The sequence below is a fragment of the Saccopteryx leptura genome, chromosome 7, assembly GCF_036850995.1.
Source record: "Saccopteryx leptura isolate mSacLep1 chromosome 7, mSacLep1_pri_phased_curated, whole genome shotgun sequence".
Lineage (NCBI taxonomy): Eukaryota > Metazoa > Chordata > Mammalia > Chiroptera > Emballonuridae > Saccopteryx > Saccopteryx leptura.
This window is the reverse complement of record NC_089509.1, coordinates 27,285,590-27,310,283: the sequence shown is the minus strand read 5'-3', so window position 1 is coordinate 27,310,283 and position 24,694 is coordinate 27,285,590. Positions and strand designations below refer to the sequence as shown.

Here is a 24,694-nt window from a genome sequence, read left to right as displayed (position 1 = left end):
TAAAAATAATGTTATAGATGTCTAAAAACTTTGATGGAAAGATACAAGGTCTAGATAAACAAACAAATAAGTAACTAATCATTCTGCTTCTCTAAGGCAAATAGATTTTATCTTATTTTTTTATTTAGTTGAATGTATTCATTTATTTATTTTGGAAATTTTTAATTTAATTTAATTTAATTTTTATTACATTTATTGGGATGACATTGGTTACTAAATCTACTTCAAATAGAATAATGTGAGGTGCAAATTCTTCCTGCAATGTTATCACCTTCATTTCCCTTCCTTCACTTTCAACCAATTGACTATTTTTTTCCTTTTTCTGTACCCTAAAGTCCTTGAAGTGTTATGAAACATGCAACCTATCCAAATTTCCATACTAATGTTTAAATTCTAACATTTGGGACTTTAAGCATATAACACAGAAATCCTTACACTCATTTCAACATTTATACTAATGGATTGCACAGAAGTACTTACAGAAAGGAAAATCATGCTACTAATGGATCTTTGTCAAGAAGACACTAGCTGTCAGAACAAGTGGTATGAACAAGACCAGAGTGTTTGCCTATGGTGACCTTGAGGGTGAACAGGTTACACTCACCTAAAGTCAAGTTGCAACAGATGTTTGTTGACTATGCTTATTTCTGTCATTCTAGTGTTTTAAAATCAAATCTCAGAATCACACTTCGAAACTGGAAGTAGACTTAAAGATCACCTTTCCACCAAGCTCTTGACCCAGACAGACCTGGAGTCAAACAATCTGAACTGGAGTCTTGGTTGCTCACCTAACTCTATGAGTTGCTTTAGGAAGTCTCTAAATGTTTGAAGAGGCCATTTTTCCAGCTGTGAAAATCTGGTTACATCTATTTCACAGAGGTTCTATGAATCAGATATTACATGGGAAAGTCATATAAATTATAATATATTTCACAAATACATATCAGGGCTTCTCTCCAGCAACTTTGTTCCTAGTTCTGCATTTTATTTATTTATTTATTTATTGCCTTATCTAATTAAATAGCAAAATATACCAGGAGATAAAATTCCAGCTTTTTTAGATATAAACAAAGAAAGCTGCCAAGAAGGGCATTTTCTTTTGTCTCAGCGTTCTTTGAGACTATCTGAATGGATTCCTCACAGCGTGTACCCAAGTTCTTCCCAAAAAATTTTGTAAAAGGAGAAAAAAAATAATAATGGTATTAGGAATAATTTCGACAGCTGCAAGCTTCCATAGTCTGTCTCCACACAATATTACTATGTGAAACACTATCCGGGCAGTACCTGAGTCCATAAAGTGTCAGGTGGCCATTTGGCATGAGAAAATGAAAGGAATCAGATCAACATTTTATAAGTGGCTTGAATTTTTTTTTGCACCTGTTATTCTACAATTTCTTTCAGTTATATTTCAAAACACTACAGTTGGGATCTCCTTGCCAACCTGAGATGGCATAAGCCTGGATAACAGAACAAAATGTGAGAAGGTCCTTCTGTCTTTAACGCCTGTTCACCAGTGAATCAGCCTCCAATTAATCTGTTTCTTCAGTAGGAGTTTAATAAAAGTCAAGCACACACATGTTCAGACTTGTTTAGTATTGAAGCTGTGTTAACATTATCGGTCTAGCTAGGTCAAAAATCCTGTGTAATTAGATGCCAGAAACAATTTCAAAAAATTTAAGAATTTTTCCATTTATTATAAGCAATTGGTTAGCAAAGATAGAGAAGTTTATACCTAAAATGAAAAGGCAATGAGAGGGATGCTTCTCAATAAACATTGCAAGGAAAAAAGAAGTTTGTCTCATGGCCAAACTGCACATAAAACTCAATATATTAGGTTTGCTATTTTCTATTTGTTTATGAACCAGAAAATTCAGGATCATTCGGTAAATCTTATTTCCATTCCACTATATGGGTGATGATCAGAGTTGGTCGTTTACATTCAATCACATACAGCACTATGCTTGGAGGAAGCTCTTAACCCAGTCATCTGTGCCTAAGAACTGAGTGAGCCTCAGTGTTTTCTGGAGGAAGTCAACAAGGCTGCAGATGGAAATACAGGTTGGATGCATTTACGACAAGCAGAGCTAGCAACTATAAAAGCTCAGTACTGAAAGCTTCCCAAACCCCAGCTAAACTGCTTAGTTTAGCAATGGTAGAGACAATAAAATCTCAGGAAAGTCTCATTCTCTTAGAGTCTTTTAGTGAATGACATTTAACCAGAACTGAGGGGTACATTTACTTTGCATAAATCATAACATAGTGTCACCCTAACAAGTATCTCTTGAGTCCACAGTGGACTCTAACTGATAGAGGTAAGGAGTATGAAATCTGATTTCTTGCTCTTCCATCTGCAATGTGGAAAGATAAAATAAAGATGACTCATACATATGGGGCTTTCTATACAATTTGAAGTTTTTATTTTATTTTATTTTCAATTTGAAAGCTTTTAAAGAGAGATACTATAAGACATCACCATTCAAGGCAGAAAGCAGACATTTCAAAGCAGAAAGAGTTACTGGTGATGGTCTCCACTCAGTTTTCTGCTTTCATCTTGCTACTCAGAAAATTAGTTCAGTGTTTTAAAAAAAAGATTTTTGTAAATTAGTTCATTAAGCTATGACTTTATCTGTGCACCTTCCAAATATTTGCAGAGAACACTCTCAATATTCCAAATAAAGATAAACATTGTGAGATAGAACTACATGTTAGGTAAATTTTAAATCGGTGGAATATTAGACTATGGTGCAGTTCTGTACCATACTGGGTATAAAAAATTATAGAGCCCAGTTTTGATTAAATTGCTAGGATTTGTAGCGTTCTTAGTTTGTTTGTTTTACAATTTACTATATATGAAAAAAATAATTAAAAATTAAAGATCTGTGAGTAAAACTTCTAGGATTATATTGTTTTTTCTTTATTTTTAACCAATAATCAATAGTTATAAGATCCCTATATCTTAAAGATATTATTTACATACAAGTATCTCTAATATATTAACTTTACCTTCAGTTGCAAATGTATAAAATTTAGCAATTTTTAATGAAATGATAAAAGCAATGAAAAAAAATTATATTTAAAATGTTCCACCTAGAAAAAATGACCAAAAATCTAGGTACTATTCACACATTTATCATATAAGACTAATTTGAAAATGCATATTTATTACTACTGTTAATATTTATCTTTACCATCATTCTTATTTATCATTATTGCTCACAAATACCTACTTCATTCAGTGAGATAGAATAATTGTCCATACTATATTTATGATTTGTCATCCGATCCCTAGCCATGTTTTCTTGCCAAGAGTCTGTATCTACCTTCCTCCATCCACCAGTTGTACCTAAGCTGGAAAAAGGTAGTCTTTTGGCATTTTACTATTGGAGCTCTGGAAAGTTAGAAATAACATGGAGGATAAGAACTCTATCTTTGAGAAAATGTCAAGGACATTTCAGTAATTCTCCTATTCCCTTCATCTCTAAATTTAGGCGTGTCATGAAATCTTACTGCCTTACTAAATCTCATTGTGTCTATTGATAAATGTGAGGAATCATGAGATAATTCATATAAAATTCTTTTCAAATTTCAAAGAGCTATATCTATGAGAGAAGTGACTATAATCACACTTGTTAAGACAGTTCAGGATGCTCTTGGGATATTGGGCATTGGTTTACTTCATGTTCTTGACTGAATATGCCCTAAAAACTATTTGGGCTCTGATACACGTCTAGCAGAACAACAAATATCCTAATAGAGTGGTGTGTGCTAGCTTTTTTCTCAGGAAAAAGCTCATAAAACTATTCAAAAAGCTGGAGATGCCAGGTTTGATTAAAAAGAAAATTAATTAAATCACTCTTTCTTTAGAATCTACACAGAGATTACTACAAAAAACATTAAGCTACTCTTGATTGGATCAAACCCTTTACATGGTCTGTCACAGCATCACTAAATTATATGTTACTCTAGTCACTAGGGACCACTTGAGTAGGGGACTCACTGCTTATGTAAACTCTTAACAGGTGATACTGTGTTTCTAAGTCAAGCTGGCTGGCAGTTAACATTCCTTGGTAAGTTATTGAAAAATGCAGTCATGGCCCAGAGAAGATTTTATCATTTGGTTCATGAAATTCTGGTGATATTTTTGATAATGTTTTTGTTCTATTAAATGGAAGAGTTTTATAGAAGCACTTCAGCAATGAGAATATAAATGTTTGGTTTCTTTTTGTTGCCCTCAAAAATAGCTAAATAAAATGAAGTTTTAGGAGAGTAACATTTACTCAGAAGCTGACAGCATTTATGGTGAGGTAATAAGACCATTAGTTTTACAGTCTCAACTAATATAATACAAATGAAGTACTCATGTTCCCTGGAATTTCTGTCTTCTGGTTCAGATTTTGATTAGCACTCATCCTCATCTTCACCCTACTCTGTACCTTGCATTCCGGGACAAATCCCCCTTCTTTCTGCTTGCTGAAATCATCAATGGCATCTCATTGCTCTTAGATAGAAGTAAAACACGTTTAACATAGCTGACAGACAGTCACATTATTTGTTTTCTAACACGTGGCCTTATGCCTTCTTATGCTCTACCTTCTTCATTCTCTTCTTTCTAGACCTTTTTGCTTCCTCAAGTCTATCATGATCTCCCCTGCCACAGAGTCTTTACTCTTTGTATGTATAATTCTCTTAGCCTCTCTCATTACTCATAATGCCCACTTATTCCCCTGCTCCTGATTTAAAGACATCTTCCCTAGGAGATGCTTCCTTGACCCTGCAGGCTAGATACTGTTAAAGACAATCTTTAACACAAAGTATATCTTTTGACTTTTATACAGGAAGGGGATTGTCTGGAGGTAACTACTGGTGTGTTCCCCATTGTACTGTATACTTTTCCTGATCAGCACTCTGCAAATAAGTGAGTATTTAATTATTTGCTTAGTATTTTTTAAATTTAGTCAATAAATATTATGAGAACAAGGACTATGTTTGATTCACCAATGAATTCTTTATTTTTGTTGAGACATAAGAGGAGCTGAAATAATAAACAGGACTGATTCCTATTTTTCACTTGAAATCTTGTTTACCTCCTTACACAATTCCTTTTCAATGCCATCTTTTTATTGGCTTTTCCTCTCCTGTAGTCTGGTTTAATCCCTGTTTTATATTTTTGTATAGTAATTACTTTTGCTTAATAAGATTTAAGCTTCTTTATTGTCAATAACTGTTGATTTTAAAAATTATTGTATTATCACATTATTTACTCTTTGAGTTTATATTATTCATGTTGGTTTTGTTACAAAACTATGGTGGTAAGGTGATCCAAATAGACAGTGTCTTTCAGGCAAGCCATAGTAGTTTTTCTTGCTCTCAAACCCTTATTGCTTTCTTTTCACTCTATCTTCCCTTAATGGTAGTTTTTAACCATCTTCATATTTTATTTTTTTCTTAAAGATATCACATGGGATGCAATCTTGGAATCTTTTACCATCTCCTTGTCACAATGTGTAGCAAGAAAAATTTTCTGCTGATCCAAAGGTTGACTCACTTCTTTATGAAAATACATTTTGTCACATGATCTGGGATTTCAGCAGTCTTTTTAGCTCTACATATAATAACCATTTAAATACATAAAACAAAATTAATATTGAATTATATTAGATATATCTTTGCATTTTAGAAGCCCTTAAATAGAATTGAAAAGAGATGACTACTTCTGTAATATGGTTGTCATTATGTAGAAATCCTTTATATTTTCATTTCTAATTATTTTCAGTAGGTGGATGATAGTACTTGTCATTACATATTACCATTGGGAATATAAGAGACTGAAAGACTTTCTCTTTATAATTATCACTATTAAAAGTCCATCTGAAGTTGGATATTGGTGGCTCCCAGAGTGTAAAAGACAAACATAATATTTACAATAGTTGGGGTCCCCTGAGAACCACACTTGCATCGTGAGCAGGTATTCTGGCCATGCTTTTCATTACTCTTTTATGTACCCATAATTGTTGTTTGTATTTTACAGTCTTAATTTTTTCTTCCAACCTGTCAACCAAAAAGAGAGTCATCTGCATTCTAGTGTTGGCTGTATCTAGCTCTTGAGTCACATTGGACATTCCTGCATGTTTCATAGACTAGTATATTTATGGAGACTTTGATCTCTAAAAGTCTCTTACTTTATACAGGGTGATAAAGTTGTAGCTTAAAGTTGTAGGGAACTAGTTAAGTATCACATTGGATTAGCAAATAAGTCCATTTGAAAAGCTCTAATTAAGTTGCCGTAGTATATACTGTGTGCTTATTTAGTGATCATTGTATATATACATCAAAATTAGTAGTCTTGTTATAAAAAGGATAAATTTTTTTTAAACCACTTGTTAATTTTTGCTATTTCCCAAACCATAGACATGTTGAACATGACCCTGATGGGCTCTACCCTCTGGCACATAAGAATGCTAATGCTGACAAGGTTAATGCAAAGTAACTTGCTCAGTGGGCGTATTTGGTGGATTGCTCTTCCTCCAGTCAGACTGGTTTTACTGTAATACCAGTTTGTAATGCTTTATTTCAGTTACATTTCAACTGGGAAGGTGTCCTGTGAAAGACATCTCTCTTAATGATTTTTCCCAAAATTTCACTTTACAATTCTTAAATAACAATTGAGTAACAACATAAGATTTTTTTTTGTCAATTGCCTAGAGAGATTTTTCAAAAGAAAAAGATTGCATTCTTCTTAGTATTGTTAGTGATGCTTGTCTAGAAGATGAATCACTATTGGCGATATAAATCCTAACCCTTAGTGTATGTAATGCAATGTTGAAATGTTAGTACCTGGATTATAATAATCTGAATCGTTTAGGGGTTAGGCAAAGCAGAAAGTAATTTTGCAGTCTAGATCTTTTGGGCTATCTAAGGTTCAACTTTTCTTGTTAATTTCACGAATCCAAAATGAAAAATAGGAACAGAGATATTTAGAATGAAACATATTTTAAATAATCTCTTTGCAAATAAATATATAAATGTTATAATTCACTTTGTGAGAAAAAAAGCTCTATCTGGAAACAATCCATATTTTTCTTATTCATCGTGTGTGTGTGTGTGTGTGTGTGTGTGTGTGTGTGTGTGTGAAATTTAACAAACTCCCTTCATGCTCTATATTTTCAAGCCTAACTAAAGCTTTTAAGAACATTTATCTGTCAAGATTTCTATCTTGAGACATGTATCAACAATGAGTTAGCATAAGAATATGACATTTTCTCACCGATTACTCTACAAATTCTCAGATGATAATGACTTTTGTTGAAAACTAGACCAGTCACCCAGAGGTCAAAATCACATCAAGGAGCCCTAAATGTTATACAGAATTGTTCCTATAACCCCCCAAAGCCAAAGCAACAAAAAACTCTCAGCATGCTCATTAGTTTTCTATTTACGTTTCTTTAGAATCTCATCCATCTCTATTTCATATGCTGATTTCATAGCATTACCTCAAGCTGCTGAAACAACCACACTCATCTAAAACTATCCAAAATAAATTTCATTTGTCTTCTATAAGGAGAGTATATGAGTAAGTGTTAACTGTGATCTAAAGGGTATGTGTATTGTGGGAATGCACTCATTATTTAAACTTACATTTCTAAATGCAGGTTCACATAATATAGGCCATATATTATATATATAACATTCAATAGAATGTATATAATATTTTTAATCTATCAACCATACACAGATTGACAAAATATATAATATATAATAATTCTTCCAGGAATTGTTATTCCAATATATATTTTTAAAAATTAAAAAAAAAGGTTGAAAATGTGGACCAATTGCAAAACACTTGGCAGGATAATATATCTGATTAAAATTCTTATATTTATATTATGTATTTATTTACATTTAAGTTTTCTTTAGAATTATTGGAAAATAGCAGCTGCCTAAAAATTTGTACCATCCCAGAAATAAAAGTAGTGTTTGGGAAAATGTAATAGTGACAATCTGAACTTTCCCTGCATGTTCTCACAAGAGCTACATAATATAACGGATAGGAGTTATTTTGGTAATTGACTACTCAAAGCTTGATAAGTTTCTGTGGGCCCCTGTTACCTAATTCATTCCAACTTTTTCAAAGCCAATGGACCTCTATTTTTCCCCCAGGAATCTCTTGGATAGCCTCTGTGTTAGTTTCTAATAATATGTTTTTTGTTTCTGACCTGAAGTACCACAAGAATAACCTTTCCCAGGTTCCAATGACAACATGATAAATGTCTTGAACCTGTAGTAATTATTTCTAAAATGTGAATTAAGGCAATGTTTGCTCGTGATTTCCCTTAAAAAAGAAAAGAAAATATACAATGTCAGTTTACTGTTGTGCTGGAAAAACCCTTGGGTCTTCTTTAACTGTTCCACGTCTTCCATCTCAGGGAAAGGGGTATCCTGTTTTGAAAGGCAGGGTGGGAAGGAAATTCTGTGACCTCTGACAGTGGTCAAGGGTGGTTCAGGACCATGTGACTGAGCTCACAAAAGGTGGCAAGACAGGAGACTAGTTGCAGGCTCTCATTTTCTTTTGTAACTTTATAATTAGGAATCCATTGAGTTAAGTGCTTGCTTAATCATTGGCTCCAGACTGAAGGAGGTTTCCCCAAACTGAGAAAATAAAATCTTGTACCGTGAAGTATAGCATGTCTTAAACCCGGGTAGAAATCAGATCTCTCCTCACATAATGGCATAAGTGTTTCTCTGAGGCAGATCTAACAAAGGTATCACATGGGCATGGATCAACAAGGGTAACATATTTCAACACAGTTAATTATCCTGATTTAGCCCAAGAAACTAGGTTTGATTCTGTAATCTGTTAGGAAATCTGCTGTTCTAACCCTAAATCCTTCTCTCAGCTAGGTGATTTCAACTACATTTTTCTACAGGAGGGAATTACTGCCACATACTGCCTAAGCAGCTTTGGAGGCAAAAAGGCGCGGCCCTGTAATAACTTTTGTGCAGGGTATTGATTCAGAGAACATGAGGGAGCCCACAGGCCCAGAGGTGTCCGGGGGTTCTGCGCCTTGCTTTGCCTTTTGTATTCGACCACGCGTGCACCTCCACTGTGGACCCTCGCATTAGCACCCCCCAGGGGACCCCAGGTAACTCGGTGCCGGTGTTACCACACACTGAGGAAAACAGTAGGCAAAAAGCTGGCCCCACAATGAAATCTGATTTTCAAGCCAGCAACAATCAATACGGCTTTAAAATTTGATAACAAGGAACTTTGGCACAAAATAATTAGGTTTGCTGTAAAAAGCTGAGGCAAATTTTCTCCCGGCTACGCGGTTAGTTCTTTCACTTCAGGTTGACACTTGGGCGGACATGTTGCGTGTGTTTGCGTGTGTGTGCCTGAGACCTGTGCATGAGTGTGAGTGTGTGCGTCTTCCAAGCGTGTCCATGCAGATATCTAAGGCTGTACCTGAGCGCTTTTGTTAAAACTGGTGCACTTCCTAGGCCGGGGCCTGGGGGGCGGAGGCAGGCAGTGACAGGAGGGGAAGTACAGGGGCACAGCAGAGCCTGCTCCAGGAATTTATTCAAAAGCATTTCAATCTGCGTGCGCATCTTCATCACTTCAGCGATAATTAAATCTCAGCATCACAGGTGATGTCCTCACACAGTCTCCCTCTCGGGTTCCCACTGGGCCAATGAAGCAGGCCTCCCTGTGAGGCCTGTTAGCACAGATCAGGTGGTAATGTGGAGGGACAGATGAGCTTTAGCTGACAGATGGCAAGATGACCTGGAAAACCTGCCCCCTTTTCTAGGATCAGGCAGCAGCTGACAGGTATTATTTCATAAAATAACGTCTAAAAGGAATCGCCAGGGTCTTCGCATTAATCTGAGGCTGCAACCAGCCATGTAACGTTTATGTCAGAACAAATCTGTCTCTATGCAGGAGAGGGAAAGTGGTTTTTGATGAAGTTGTTCATAAATTTTAATATAATATGCCTGATGGTGTCAGATATAGTCTCATATCTCTTTTATATTTAAAGGCTCTAGTGAAACATAGAAATATTCAATCTTCAACAAGCTACTTTTAAATAACTAAAAAGTTAACCAAGGATACCTTACTGCCTCTTTTTCCCTTTTTCTTCTTTTTTTCCTTTTGTATTTTCAATAAAGAACTGGTTCATCTGAGCTCTCTGTTTTTAAATGAAAATGATTCAGTGCCATGAAGCGCCTTTTGCCTGGGGTACTGAACAAAAGGAGTGAGGCTACTGCAAATTTGCTTTTGTGGAAAATTTGCTTTCCGGAAAGGAGGAAACTTGCCCAAACCCACAGTAAACAACAACGGCAGGAAGCCCCTGCCTTCTACATACATAAATAATATTTCACAACTTCTGGAGAAAAAAATGTCAACTACTGACTGGTTGGCAGAGATAACCCTTTCATTAAATGAGCTCTCCAGGCACCTGACATTTGAAAGTTTCAGCCCAAATGAATATATGGGGAATTCAGCCACCTGGCCGGGTTCTGGCTTTGTCTGCCCATGTGTTGTTCCCAGAAGAATGATGTGGCAAGGTATAACTTAGTTTGTGTCTACCTATGAAGTAGCAAACTCACTTAGGTCTTGCTCTGCATGTACAATCCTCTATTTCATCACCAAACTTCTCAACCTGCCAGGGGAAAATGCTAACATCTTTCTATTTATTCAATCGTTATGAAACAAGGAGAACCATTTATTGTGATTGTGTAAAAGGAGGGAACTTCTCCTCTTCTAGAGACTTTCTGTGTTATAAGATTGCTTCTTTAAGTACCTCTAAGGATAATCATAAAGAGAATTCATGAATATAACAGATGCCCAAATAACCTGGAGAGGCGTGTATTATAGAGAGGAAACCAACTCCACACACTTCATAATCACATTTTCACCTGCCCATCTGCTGCAGACCTGTGTTTATTAGTCAGTGCACCAGATAGAGAATTGTGCCATTTTTATGTTTCAAAAACATATCCTGAATCTAATTTGCAAAAACAAGTAATGTCTTAGAAAAAAAAAGAAAAAGGAACATTAGTGAGACATATGAAAAAACTTTTAGTCTACTTAGATTCTTTTAAAGAGCTACCTAGGCTAAAACCTCTAAAGTAATATATATATGTATGTATATATTATATATAAAGTAAATTCTCTATTTGACATCTCATAAAACAACTTAGAGGTTTAAAGTATTCATACAGATGCCTTTATGTCATTGTAACATAAGCAAATCAGACCTTTGAAAGACTTCAAATGATGCAGGCTTTTGTGAAAAATCTCTTTTTTCTAACTGCATGTTGAACATAAAATTAAATTACAAATTAATAGAGTCAGTATAGAATTTAGATTTAACCACCATAGAAATACTTCTATCTGAAGCAACTAGGACCAATACTTAGTGAGTCATTTAAAAAGTTAAGTAAGAAATTATTATGGAATTATGCAGATATAATATATACCTAAACCTATTAATTAAATAAAAAATACATATTTTGTATAGAATCAAAGCTCTTCTTTGTAAGAGGGTCAAAGTTTGGGGTTTCATGCTTTCTCTCTTCCATATACCTATCTTTAATACATATAGAATATCTATTTTTCTTTTCTTTGAAATAGAGCACAAATTCATGATACATGTGAGGTAAACTAAGGGCAGAATATTCCTGAATTTAAAGTTTTTTTTTCAACTTTTTACAGCTGTATTGCCTATACCTGATTTGGAACTATTTCTTTTTGGAACTCATTTATCAAGTCTTTCCAAATTATTCAATTTTGGTTTTCATATAAATAGCAGTTTTTTTTTCTTTGAACATTCTTATGTCATCAGTTCATGTCATGTTGAATTAAATTCTGTACTTATAGACAAAATAATATAAATAGTTTTAGAAAATAATGGAAAGGTTTCTTTATAAACAATCTACTCAACTGTTGGAGACAAAATAATACAGGCATACTGGAAATTAGAATACTGGTTGTGAACCCTTAGCATAGTGCTGATATCAATTTGCACATTTTAGAAAGAATAGGAAAATATTAGTATCTTTGAGGTATTTAAGTGAGGCTGCTTAAGACATCTTCTGAATGTGTATGTGTGTGTGTGTGTGTGTGTGTGTGTTTTCCACACTCATTGATAAGAACTGAAGAAAGGAAATAAAAGGGCAGTTACAAAGTTTTTTCTCACTTTGTACCATAAGGATTAATTGGGTTGTTTTCATATTCTTATTTTGGAAAGAAATACTGCCTTCTAGTCTTTTTTTATCTCCATGGTTTACACAGTGCCTGGTTCATCCCTGGTAATTCGTAGTTTACTAGCTGTATAAGCTTAGACTCATACAAGTTCTGTGTGCCAGTTCCCTTCATCTGTGAAATGTTAGAGATAAGAAAATGTCGATTTATTTTATAAATTCTGCGGATTAACAAATTCCATGAGCACAGAACAGAACCTGGTCTATAGTGGATACTCAGTAGTTGGTATCTGCGTTATCAATGTTATCGCCATTTGCCCATTATTCTCTTTAAATACTCATCAAAGATAAGAACTGGTGACAGAGATGAAGGGGATTCCTGAGCTGAGACTCCTGTTTAATTGTTTAGAACTGTTGCCACCTATTAGTGGGTATTAAAAATACGTAGGTAAAAATTACATTAATTCAACATTCATCAATGTTCCAAATTTACTTTAGTTAAAATAATGAAATTCCACTATTACAAAAATGCTTAATTCCTTTGTTATCCCTTTCCATCTTATTGGTTTTTTCCTAGTGGCTAATGTTCTGTACATGTTTCCGATGAAATATTACATTATATGGCACACCAGTGAGGGTTTTGGACTTACTCTCATGTTCTGAAACAAATACCCTCTATGGAAAATTGTAAGCTGACTTAACTATTTTGAACAGAGATGATGCCTGTACAAAACATCTGTCCAGATTTTTTCTTCTAATATACATTTTTGGATACATGGAAAAATATTACAGAGAACCAGTTTTAGTCTATTTCTTCCATCTGTTTTACTTTCAGTGTTACCAGAAGACAAGTCCTACTAATTATTTATAAGCAAACTTCTTGAACATGACTCTTCAGTAGGAATTTTTCCCCTCCTTTTAATCCAAGACAAGTTGTGCTTTCTCTTTTTTTTCTTTAAACAGGCTTTGCAAAAGTTCACTCCTTATCTGCAAAACAAGCTCTAAATTAAAAAAAAATTCCAGACACTTTTGATATATAGCTTGTTTTACTCTATCAGAATGAATATGCATAGCACATTCAGCCACATCCATTTTAGATTTGTAACCATCCTCCTCCTTGGAAAACGCCCTGCCAATATTATTATTGGTCTACTTAATAATATCCTACCTGACAATGTTCAGATGGTCTATAAACTCTGTGTTGGTGGCTGAGTGGTTTCAGGTTGTAATACACCTCAAGTGGAGTTAATGCACATTTCCTCTCCTCATTGATAATGTGAATTACATCATGAACGTTTGAAGGAAACCATTTATATTTTATGCTTGGCAATAAACTAGAACATGATGATGATTAGAGTTGAATATGAAAATTAAGAAGTCCCAATAAACAGTAGAGAGGAAGTATTTTATTTATGTAATTCAGAGTATTAATACTATGTTCTACCGTCAAAGCAGCCGCTAGGTCAGAGATGGTCCTTTGATGCTTATAGTTCTGTCTCTTCCAGTATCTTAATATTAATACAAGCATTAACTAGAAAACCAAAACGAGCTAGATCAATATATGCCCCAAAACTTTACATTTTATAAACCAACATTACATTGACTTGATTAGTCCATTTCACCTGGTACAAATTAATGGCTTTAGTTTAGATTTAAAAGAACCTTAGGCACTTCAAAGCTATTTTACTAAGTTGGTGTGTGAGAGTTGGAAAGTTATCTCACAGGCCAAATAATGGTTACACTGAGTGTCCCATGAGTTAAAAAAGGGAACCATTACTGTAATTCCACCTTTTTTAGTACAGAAAAAAATATCGAGCCACATCTTGAATACATTCAGGTAATTTTAGTAATCAATGTGCATTTTGGTGAAATGCCTGTTGGTAAGAGTGTCAAGAGAAAAAAAAGCCATTCCAATGTCTATAGAAAACGCTTAAAACATAAGCCTTTACTTATAAGTTTAGTTTAGATATTATGTGGATGAAACAAAATGAATTTTAACTTCAGTGTTTTGCAAGTAGAGTGGCCCTAGCTCGGCCATGCTGAGAGTGACAGTCAGGTGACAGCAAGCACTTCAGTTGACTATCTCTAGGCTGAAGCTTCTGTACCAATCTATTTATTGTCTTCCGCAGGCTGTGCATAAGACCTGATGTTCTCAATCATTGTAAATAACCTCACCACTCCAATCTAAAGCCATCCTCGAGCGGGCAGACACTCCCCTACACTGTGTGGTTCGAAAACACATGCTTGACCTCTGCGAGCTTTCTTTCCTCACTGTGGTTGGTATAAAAAAAGATGGAGAGATTTCTGAAGCAGCCATCAATTTTTCATGGTGAATTTATGAGAAGCTCCTCTCCAGGTGAAATAAAATAGTAGCCTAGGGCTCCTATCAAATGTTTTATACCATTGGCATTTGTAGAATAAAATAAAATCTCTTTTTCTATAAAGGCATGTCTTATTCAATTTTCCAAAAAATAGGCATTAAGGTGAAAGTTTTCTTCTCTGAAGTGTACTGAAGCTTTTTTTTTTTTTCATAATGGGATGAGGTATATCTATATGAGTTAGGTTTAATTCCACTCAGAGACAGATGGAAGGAGAAGATGAACTTTCAAGAGGACTTGACATCTTTGATTATGAGTTTACTTACAAATAAATGCAGATGATAGCGTATAACAAAAGTACACTTTCAAATATGGGTGATTCCTGAGTGACGCCAGGAACCAAGATGCTATTTTGGAATTCCCAAATTCTTTTTCAAATTTTACTTATGCAGGTGGGTTATATTCCCTTCATGTGTACTTAGCAACAATTATTTTTTTAACTCTAAAACACATAGGCCTTTTTCTTTTCCTGAGTTAAATTTGTTTCCTTAGCTGGTAAAGCTTTTTCTTTCCATATGGTCAGGATAGCTAATTTAGTTTGTCTCTGAGGTGGCCAACATTACAGTGTGGTATCATAGAATATAAAAATAAAAGAAGGTATGAAAACCTTTTTCTAAAAATGAAATGAAAACAGATGGGACATACGTTTTTAACGTATTTAATTTGCATCATCTTTTTCTCCTTTTAAAGTTCTTGTGGTCCAATCTTACAAAAAGGCAAAACAAACCCTAAACACTCCAGTTCCATGCCAGCAAGCTGCCGGGCTGATCTTTTTATCTCCATCAACTCCATAAAAATCAACAAAAAGGGGAGGGGGGAATCAAGCCAGTGTGTTTAAATGTCCTAAAATAGTTTTAAATAAAATTCTAAAATAAAATTCTTCGACTATGTTTCACTTATATAATATCAAACTATTTCCAAGTGGAAGCATAGTCATCTGCAAGCTTAAATTACCCCAGCAAGCCTAATAATGGCTTTTCTCTTAGAATTTTCCAGGGTGGCCCCAGAAAGTCAGGCAGGTGGTTGTCAGTTTTAGTTTCATCCCCAATATCTTTTCATTCCTTTAATGCCACTTCAAAAATTTTATCATTTACTCCAAGATACAGTTTTGTAACTCCTGCTTCTAGAATCCTAATTTCATGAGATTTATTCAATTTAACTTGTTTAGTAATTTACTAGATAATACCCTTGAGGTCTTGTACCAACTACCATATATGAATAGAATTAGGTCTATAGGATTTCAAAGCAAAAGAATTAGGAGGCAAAATAATTTAGACACATAATTACTGGTTTTGTCTGAACAACTGGCCTAACTATTTTTTCTCCTACTATTTCCTGAATCAACTTAAAAAAATCTAATCAAACTACTGGAGAATGACTTGAGAACTTCAAGGATTTGGTTCAATGCAGACTATGTGACTCATTATTTTGCATACTTTCCATGATTGGCATAATTAATTTTATAAAATATTTCTCAGTGATATGATTTGGATTTACCCTAGCATTACAGTTGCATTATTAGCAATAAAAGATTTGCAAATATAACTCTTTCTGACATTAAAACATTTAAATTTTATTACTAACATCTAGAATACTTTAATTGTTGATAGCTATCCATAATATTTATTAAAGATACATTCAAATAAAAGCATTACCACATTACTGTTATTTAAATGAGCCAAGATGTCTATCTGAGTAAAATGTTTTACTTTTCTTTTATTTTCCAGAAGAAAATAAAAAGTTAATAGAAGTAACAATGACAATCATAAATTGTCATCAAAACAAAACTTTAGCAGCTTCTTAGGCAAATATTCCCACAGTTCTGGTTTTAAATGGCTATATCTATTTTAAACGTGTTTTCTCTTTTTCTTCTCCCTAGCATAATTCAAAAATGCCCAAAATAACTTCATTGATTACTGGAACAAGGCTTCAAAACTGTGGGTTGGTAGCTTCTTTGGAACCCTCTGCAGGCTTAATACATGTCTAAGTAGTAACATTTGGGGAGGAAAATAATGCATAGCTGGTGTTACTGATACTTGATAATTTTCTTTCTCACAATGGCAAATAGCTGAGTTTTGCTTTTCTCAAGTCAGATGTTTACCAAACAAATTTTACATAGTATATAAAAGCTGTGTATATATTATTGTAAGAATTGGGCGCCTAAGCAAGTGCTTTTTGGTCAGTGTCTTGTTCCTGACTTTGGCTTTTCTGTGGGACCTCTCAAACCAAGAGATCAGTAAACAGTGCAGAGTCAGAGACAAGACAGCAGCTGTGAGTGGCACTTTCAACCTCTCGGGATCCTCTGGATTGCTAAAAGCTGTCAACATTTCCTTTGGAAGCAAGTGTGAAAATTCTGTTCTTGGTGCTATGAGTTAAATTAGTTCCCCCCAAGTAAGATATGTTGAAACCCTAATGTTCCGGTACGTCAGAATGTGATCTTATTTGGAAATAGGTTTTTTCTAGAGGTAATGAAGTCAAAATGAGGTCAGCAGAGTAGGCCCTAATCCAATATGACTGTTGTCCCTATAAAACAGGAAAATTTGGACCCAGAAATAGACACACACACAGAGGGAAGACAACATGAAGACATACAGGGAGGACATCATGTGACAACAAAGGCAGAGATTTGAACGAAGCAGCTATAAGCCAAGGAATGTCAAGGATTTTTAGCCTTCTATCAAAAACTAGGAGAGGCAAAGAAGAACTCCTACAGGTTCAAGGGGACCATGGTCCTCGTGATGCTTTGATTTCAGTCTTCAAGCCTCTAAAACTGTGAGACATTCAGTGGCTGTTGTTTTAAGCCACAAGTTTGTGATACTCTTTTACAGCAGTGCCAGGGAACTAATAGAGTTTGTGAAACTAGTGTCACTGAGGCTGGGATCTCAGAAAAAATAGGGCAAGGTGGGGCGGAGGAGGGAGAGGAAGGCAGGGAAAAAGTAGGGAAGAAAAAATAGAGAAAGTGAACTACCCAGATGCAAACGGTCATGAATACCTTTGAGAAATTAAGACGATATCAAAGAAGGTACCAAAAAAGATGGACTGCCTGATCTGCCAAGTTGAAAATCACTTTTGATGAATAAGTCCTGTTATTTATGTCTTTTACCTAATAATACAAACATTCAAAATGTTTCACAATGAGGAAGAACTCAAGTGCTAGGAAATACTGAGAGAAACCTGCTGAGAGTCTGGGCAACAGCGACGTCAATCAGTTTTAGAGAAAACTGCGAACGAAAGCTAGAGGATGGTCAGAGTCTGTAGCAGAGGGTCCCTGTAAATCACGGTCTAAATATCCAGGCACTGCTCCCCCCAAAGTCAAGAACCAGTCAAGCAGTACCAGCTGTAAAAATGGAAGTGTGCAGGAAGTGGAGGATTCCTCTAACATCTGTTGGGGCCATTAAAAATGAAAAGTAAATCCAAACTGGCAATATAAGAGATTTATTTTTCTATGTTAACCCTGACAGCAACTGCCAATTTTTTTCAATCTTTTGCCACACAAGTACCTTTCAAGGGGCAAAGGAATCAGCGCCAACTGCAAAAGCAGCAATAGGTGGAAAAACTGAGATTAAGACAATTTAATATTGATGGCAAACAGCCAATAATGTGAGGGTAAAAAAGGTGGGGGGAGATGAGAAGCCAAAGCTGCTGGGAAGGCATCAGCTTTCCCCAGGAAAATATACATCTGGGGGGAATGTAAATCTGAAGCACATCTTAAAATCAAAGGAGAGCCAAATGATTCTTTGTAGGAAATGCCACACTCTTCAAAATAATGAATCTGAATGAAGATCTCACTATAGTATATCACGAACTAGAACTTACGTAAACCCAATCTGCCTGAAACGACAGTCACATATTTTCAAAATATAATAAAAGCAGCGGACACGTCATTTCATGCTCTTAACATAGGAAGATGCAGCTCCCTTCAATCTCTGTCAAGGGTATCTATGTGCCATGCACATGGCCAGGAGAGGTCGACTTTGAAGCATTCCGAGCTACATTTGTATTATGAAATAATAATATGTTAAGTCTTCCATTCTGTGTTCCCTTATTTCCTTCACTATTTTCTAATTTGTGTTGTTAACTGTGGTGTAAAGTTTGCATCCTGTAACAGAAGCCCACATACTTGTTCCTTTGTAGTTAGTCTTGGAGTTTAGAGATGGAAGGAGTCCTAGAGATCATTTAGTTTAGTGGCTTAATTTTATTTACAGACAAGGAAGTAGTGGACCTATTTAATCAGAGGGAACATATAGAGTTATATGTATGGGCTTTGGCCCTCAACAGCATTGGATCAAACCCACCTCTACTACTTGTTTGATTGTGATTAACAAATTTCTCATCACAGTAGGTACAATTTATCAGCCAAACAGGGACACTCTTAAGAGTAAAAATAGGACACTAATAATAAGTATTTTGGGACAATAGCATTAAAGCAGGCCTATTCCTGACAAACTTATAGTCACTCATATTGTCAGAATATGGCCATTGTAGAGTGGATGTGAGAATTGAATGAAACAATGCGTGTACAGCACCCAGGCAACCAAATCAGTGGTAGCTATTATTTTTGTCATTAAGTGATGCCCACTACTCACTGAGTCCATATATTTGTAACAGAACCAGGAATCAAAAACATGAAAACATGAAGTAATATTCTTTCTACTATACTACATTGTTACTGTAAACAGAGTAGATTAAGTAGGGGACTAATAAAAAACAAAGTACTAACATATCATGATAATATATTAGTACTCCTTATTAATCTACTTAATCTGTTTTGCTTACACTATCACATGCATATTCAATTCTCCAATTAGATTAGATCTGCTCAAGGGCTAGAAGCAGAAGTCTTATATATTTATCTTCATTTCTTCCTGTATCATTTTCTGTGCAAAGTGCCTACTATAACGTTGTGCATAAAGTAGGTACTTACAAAAATGGATAATGTAGTTATTCTTGCTCAATTCCTCTGCATATTTTGAGGATTGCAAATGAGCATCCAGTTCCTGGCACAATAAATACTTATTTATTGGATGTGGAATAAGAACCTCTTTAAAATGTACCGATATGTATTGGCTTCCTTCATTTTTTTTGAAAAAAGAAAGGTCTTCCCTTTTCTTACTTAATTATTTTGAAGTGAATATCTTTCCTCTAAAGAGGCAAATCTTGTCATTTAGACTCTTTGATTTTCAATTTAAGTTTTATAACATTTTTTGGTCTTTCACCCCTCTTTAAAGTTGTAAATGTGTTTTTGTAGGTGGAAAAAAACAATGAAGATTGCTGTTCAGGAAACTAAAAAGAGCATCTTGTAAACTCTGCCATGCTGAAGCTGACTATTGATGCAGTCTCTGAAAGTGGCCTTGTGAATAGTCATCATCAATCATTGTACTATGAATTCAACTGTAGCAGTGACCAGTACCAACAAGCAAGTGTGTGCTTGGAGGACGACTTACTCAGGGGGTTGTGCACAGACTGAGTTCTCAGCCCTCAGTCTTGTATATGGGAGACCTGTATGCACATAAGACAATCACCCCTGCTTTTAGTCTATCACATTTGGAAACTTAAACTTCCAAAACAACTCACTGAGGGCACTCTAACTTGAGAATTCTTAAATCTCCATTTTATTAAACAACAACAACCTCATGTTTCCAAGATTTGTTACCACCAAATAGTGTGCCTATTTTCTTCAATATGTTAAATTCTTCCACTTATAAACTTTAATGTAATGTTTATTCCCTTCAGTATTTTAAGTTCTTCAACTTACAAACTGTGATGAAATGTTTATCATTTATATACTGTACTTCTCTGGAACAGTCAACTTTCGATACTTGCAAGATTGATTATCTAGTTTGTGGTTATAATTCTCCATTTCTCTCCAGCAACCTGATTCTAGGGCCTTTCTTCTCTCTCTAGAATCTCTGCTAGAGGGTGAAGAAGATAAAACACATCAGTCAATGTTTTTACTTTTAGCAGAACTACTAGAGGATGGTATATAGAAAGATGTTGAAAAAGTGATACTTTTAAGTGATATGAGGTTTTCATTGATTTTGAATATATCCCTTTCTCTAAGGCAATAATGGTGACTATGGCTCTTTCATGAACTACCACTGCTACCAGGGACAGAATTCAGAACAGGAGGGATATTAAGTTTGACACCATATTAATTACCATTTTGGATAGGTAACTGAGAACTGACCTGAATATGCTAAAATGTATGGATATATATGAATATATAACATTAGCCTTATGACCAGATCAGAGTTTTAAAACAGTATCTTTATTTTTAAAGTTTTAATAATATTTAATAAACTATTTAATATCTCCAGACTCAAGAATGGCTTTGAACTTTTAATCATCCACAAGTTATTTCTAAAATATTTCAGATTATGCATTATGATCTCATTTTCACGTGTGTTAATCAGATTTACTGCTTTGCTGAATGGGAGTACATCTCCCAAAGTCTGATATCCAAACCCATGGATCTGGGGAATCATCAACATTCTGATAAATCTGAGTAAATATAATGTTTGTTTTCCTTCTGCATTCACTTACAAAGGCCATTTCTAAATAAATAAAATCTATTTATTAAGTAATATAACACATTGACTATATTTAATTATTAGTGTTTAACTGGAGATAACAATTTGGTGTGCTTGATGTGAAAGGAAGAGGTATCAGGGAAAGATTTAAAATATGTATAAAAATGTATAAAAAGGCTATTTATAAACATCATTAAAGGAATTAGCACTGAAAAAACTGAAATGTACATGTAAATTGTAAATGGAAAAATTATGATGTAAAGTGTTATGTTCTATAATACTTTTGAATATGACACCTTGCTCAGTTTTCCTTTAAATTTACTACAAAATATGTTTAACATTGTGTTTTTAATGTTAATTATCATAAAAGTATCTAGTCATTAAATTAGTTTTCAAAGAATATTTAGTGTCTTGGAACACTCTAAATTTAGTAATTAGACATTGAGGAAAGAAAACCAGAAAACAAACCCTAATTTATAAAATAAAAAAATATATGTAAAGAAAAATAAAGGTAAAAGGGAAACATACAATTCTACTATATAATCTATTTAAGAATGGATATTTTGGAAACTGTTCTTTATACTTTTTTCTTTTCTAATTTTTCTAAAGTAATTATGTGTTAGAAAATATTTTCTTAATCATAACAAGAATAAAATAATTGAAAATGTGCTAGCAACTTTTTGTCCTTCAATTTTATAGAAAGAGGCTTTTTAAAAAAAAATGGTATGCTAATTGGAACAAGAAACAGGAATAAATGATCTCTCTAACATTTGCTCCTACATTAAAATTCTATTGTACTGTATATAACTTCATTAGGTAAGTATTGGCCGTACATTTAAAAAAGTATTTTTATAGGGTTACAATTTTACCAAAATGTTTTGAGAAACAGCTTATTTAAATTACCCTGTTTTTGAAAATTTTATTAAATGTTGGGGAAAGTGTCCATTATATGCCAATTGTAAATAAAATCCAAAACTTGTACTTCCTCAATAAGGAGTGAGTCTCATTTTAATGCCAGGAAAATTGTTTGATATTCTTCAGTGTGTTACTTACAAAGCAGAATACTGAAAACATATTACAGAAAAATATTTACCAGTACCAATATTAGAAAACACAGTTGTACAGGTTTACAATCTAACCTTTATGTTTATATGTGTAATCTAAAAAGCAAAGAAGAAATTCTTTTTAAGAGTAGGTAAGTATGTTTTATCAAATTAAATATTCAATATTTGAAAATATTCAACTAGAACTAAAAGCAGGTTTACCTTTTTTATTAGTTAGAAAAGAAATATAAAAATGAGAACGATCTAGCGAGAAGAAAAGCACAGTAATTAAAATGCTAATTTTTATTAATTTAAAATATTATCAAAATATTAATGATAGATTTTTTATGGTATACCCCTTAAAAGCAATCTTATTAAGATCAGATTTTTCTAATGCTTAATGTTAGCCTCCACAGTACACGTACTTAATTTTACTCTTTGTGTTCAAAGTCTTACAACATATACACTGAAATTAATGAAAATAAATGCCCTTAGCCCATGGCTTAGAAAGCCCTCCTATGGTCAGGATCATAATTTTAGAAGCTTTGTTTCCCATATTAACCTTACACATGCCAGACAGAAGAGGCGTCAATTAGTGATTTCTATCAACATTGATTGTTAGACTTGAGCATTGTTCAATAAATACCATCATCAACAGGCTACAAACAATCCAAGTTAAGTAAAACTCAAGTTAATATAGCACAAATTTATATAGAATGTTTTGGCAATGAGAGATTTTGGTTAATTGATTTTTGTGATTAGCTTAGGGTGAATGAAAAGCTCTTTACTTTTGTCTGTATAATCTAAATTTATCTTTAAAATGTTTTAGCTCATCTCTCTACTTTTAGCATTCTAAAGGCAACCCTTTAGAATGGCCTACGTTTGTTAAGAATCTTACAGTACATAGCAATCATCATTTTAAACCTCAGTTCTGACTGTACCCAACAGGGCATTGCGGAAGTTGAAGACACCAGAGGTGAGAAGAGATACATATTCACTTTAGGGTATGTCTGTTTGTTTGTTTGTTTTTCTCTTTGCATAATAAATTTTGAAATGTGAACATGTTCTGTCATCATTTGCCAACAGATTTTCTTTAAAGCTAGGTTTGCTCTTTTCTCACTCACTCCTAGCTCTTATCTCCCTCTCACAAGAAAAACAAAATCTCTTTAATGAATATTAAGAAAAGTTGGGTTCTTAGTTGGTGTTTCACAGTTCTTGGCTGCCTGAATGAATTCTTTAGAGCCATGGTGTTGATAGACATTTTAAGTAGGAACACTTAACCATGGCAGTGTTATCGGTGGGTTTGCTGTCTTTATACCTTAAACCTATACAATTTTCATTCTTTCCTAAAGAACAGCATCTTCAACTTTCACAGCACAGTCTAAGATTTCATTTCTAAGTCACCAGAGCTCCCAGGGAGGTCATGTCTTTATGCATGTCACCACTGGATACTCTTGCACTGTTGTTCTAACACCTAGTGAGCTGCACAGTTTCCCCCCAACATTCCACATGTGCAAGACAGTATATTTTTCTTAGTTCATAAGTGCTTGGCAGAGCTCTGATTCCCAGGGTATTTGGGCTATGTTGTTCTGAATTTTCATCACCAATCAGATTACTTACTTTCAGACCATAAAGTCACAAAAGAGAATTTGGGAAACTTATATTTAACAGGGCCCTAGGGAGAAATGACAGGATGGGAGGTAAAGAGAGGTGGAGAGGCCAAAGGCTGTGGAGACCAACAGGTAGAAAGTTCTGATTCTAGCACAATGCTAATAACACAGTTAGTAGAAATACATACATTTTAGTGAAATCATGCTGAATGTTAATTTTAAATTCAAATAAGTGTCTGGTTTGTAAAAATTATAAATTGTGTCATATATCAGTATGAGTCTTATCAGAAAATTAAATTACTTAGAACACATTTTATGGTCCATATCATTGATCAACAGCCGAATTTCTTTTCCATCTAAACTTCTGTTTGTTCATTGTTTTACATATTTTACAAATATAGATCCCTGTAGTGATTTGTTTCTTGTAGTAAAGCTGTGATGGCCTTCATCTACTCATTTTTGCCCTCCCTTTTATTGTTCAATTCTTTAGCACACAGTTATTAACAATGTTAAATTCAGAAATTATGCAAATAGAAAAGGCACTGGAAGTGGCCTACAGAAGTCATTAGTCTGGTGGAGGAGAATAACTTTTTCAATAACTAGCTACTCTGGCCACAGTGTAGATTCTCTAGTACTGGCATGTAAAAGTTACTGTTGCAGCCCAAACTAGAGTCGAAGAATGGACCATTTCTGTAGAGGATTAGCCAGGGTGGGGCACAGTAGAGAAGAAATGGCGTGGAAGGTTGGCAAAAGTATCTACTAAAGATGGCGAAGGGTGACACTATGTGAACATGGCAGCTTCCTTTAAAAACATCCCATAATACACCTGCAATATTTTTATGTCCCATTCTTTAAAGGTAAGAAACAAAGAATATGTTTCCTTTTAGGAAATATGTTTTTACTTGCTGGCTTTTATTTCACCCATTATAATGGCT

The 24,694-nt window shown here is 34.3% G+C and overlaps 1 protein-coding gene across 1 annotated transcript in view; it reads right to left on the bottom strand.

Annotated features, from left to right (window-relative positions):
* The window catches only part of ARHGAP15 (Rho GTPase activating protein 15), a 697,775-nt gene that overhangs the window by 387,095 nt on the left and 285,986 nt on the right, over positions 1 to 24,694 (bottom strand). The window lies entirely within an intron of this gene.